Raw genomic sequence first — 1,941 nt, 5'->3', positions numbered from 1 at the left:
TGTGTGTGTGTGTATATATATATATATATATATAGAGAGAGAGAGAGAGAGAGAGAGAGAGAGATCATTTTATTTGAATTTTACTTAAGTCTGGATTAATGATCAAGTAAGAACCAAGCCACAGTCGTGGTTGCGTGTTGGGCTGCTAACCCCAAGGTCGGCAGTTGGAACCCCCCAGCCGCCCCGGAAGACAGACAAGGCTTTCTATTCCTGTAAAGAGTTACTGTCTACGAAGCCCCCAGGAGCAGCTCTATTCCATCCTTTAGAGTCGCTCGCTTTGAGTCGGATGCGATTTGATGGCAGGGAGAGTTTACAGGTATGAAACTACTCTAGGCGTCCGCAGAGCTCTGGCTCTGAGATACGAGAAAGAACTATAAGTCCGCCCTCATCACAAATGCACTCTCTCCAAGGGACGGAGAGAAGCCAGGGCACAATTCCCAGCACGACTTGACGCTGCCGACCACTCTAGCAGGACTTGGGGGCAGATATAATAATACAGGACCCCAAAGGCCGACCCCGCCCTCGGCGGCTTCTAGCCGCTCAGGAGCTGTCACCGACGCCCAGCCGACAGACATACTCACCACCTAAACACATACTCGCCTGCTAGGGAGCCCACTCCTTGACTGCCAGGGGTGCTGCCAACTTTCGGGCTCCCGGGGCTCCAGCGAAAAGCAACACGCCCCCACAGGGATCCCGCGGCAGAGCAAAGAAACCTGCCGGCCAGACCACTGTTTCTCCAGCTGGGATCAATCCTCTAACGAGGCAACCAGGAAAATCCCGCCTGGAGAGGAGAGCAGAGCCAGAGATGGGACCCCAAAAGGTCCCAGCTTCCTGCTCCGGCTGGACAGTCTCCTGGGCGGGCACAGCGTGTCACCCCAACGCCCTCCCACCCGCAGCCAGCCAGGCGCGCTCCCCAAGACCGCCAGCCGCGCACTCCCCAAGCCCAGTGACCGGCCCCTCCGGGCCAAGCAGAACCCCCAGGACAGACGCCGGTCCCTCGGCGCGCCCTTCCGCCCCCCAAACCAACCCACGAAGGCGGCCCCGGGGACCCCGAGACGCAGACCCCTCTTTCCGGAACCCTATTCAGCTCCTGCTTTCCTCGGCTAAGAAAGCGAAATAGACGTTCGCCCACTCACAGGACCCCCGAGGCCCCAGGATCTGCCCCCTCAGAAACTCGGGACCTCGCTGAGCTGCACCCTATGCTCTCGAGGAGCCCGAGGTCCCGGGAAACGGGCTCCTCGTTCCGGAACCCGGCTGGACCGCCTCGAGGAGCCCCGGGGCGCGGGTCCATCTCCCTCCGTCCCGAAGCCCTGGGACCTTCGACGCCGCCGCCACCCATCCCACCCCCCGGCCGGAAGATGCCCCCAGACCCCGATAAATCCCCTTCCCCCGAGCAGTCCTGGCATCCTCCACACCGCCCTCCGCTGTCCGCCCTCAGACTCACCGGTCCGCCGCTTGGCCCCTCACACTCCCGAACCCCACCGAGCCCCGCGCCCACCAGGCAGCGCCGAGCCGCCCCCATCGCGAGCCCGCCCGCCTGCCCCGGCTGCTCAGGGTCCGCGCTCCCGGTCGCCGCTGAGGGGAGAGGCGCTCCGACTTCCTCACCTAGGCAGCGTCGGAGGGCGAGCGGACTCGGGAGCCCGAGGGAAGAAGCCGCTTCAGGCGGCAGGGAAGGAACGGCCCAGGCCTGCGGCGGCTGCAGCAGCTCCAACCGCTCCGCGAGGAAGCGCTGGTGTGAAGCAAGCCCTCCCGCGCCGCGCGCCGCCGGGAGACGGAGCCACAGCCGTGCCCGCCGCTCTTCCCGCGAGATCCCAGCCACGGCGAGGGGCGTGGCCACGGCGAGGGGCGTGGCCACGGCGAGGGGCGGCGGCGAGGCTCCTCGAGTGACCGCTCGGAGAGCCTGTCGGAGGCGGCACGAGGGGCGGGACTCTGCGCCCATCA

At 64.7% G+C, this 1,941-nt stretch overlaps 1 protein-coding gene across 2 annotated transcripts in view; it reads right to left on the bottom strand.

Moving 5' to 3' along the window:
• Positions 1 to 1,705, bottom strand: part of GLCE (glucuronic acid epimerase) — a 101,291-nt gene extending 99,586 nt beyond the window's left edge. Inside the window, exon 1 of one of the 2 annotated variants that reach the window (XM_045285804.1) lies at positions 1,606 to 1,705. The gene's annotated coding sequence lies outside the window, so the exon portion shown is untranslated. The remainder of the gene's footprint in view (positions 1 to 1,605) is intronic. The other variant, XM_004711947.2, reaches the window with a different exon arrangement.
• Between the last annotated feature and the right edge of the window lie 236 nt (positions 1,706 to 1,941).

Source organism: Echinops telfairi, unplaced genomic scaffold (assembly GCF_000313985.2).
Source record: "Echinops telfairi isolate 266 unplaced genomic scaffold, ASM31398v2 ScPeMD7_7475;HRSCAF=8513, whole genome shotgun sequence".
Lineage (NCBI taxonomy): Eukaryota > Metazoa > Chordata > Mammalia > Afrosoricida > Tenrecidae > Echinops > Echinops telfairi.
Note: the sequence above shows the minus strand (reverse complement) of the source record. Positions and strands in the feature narration are given on the sequence as shown.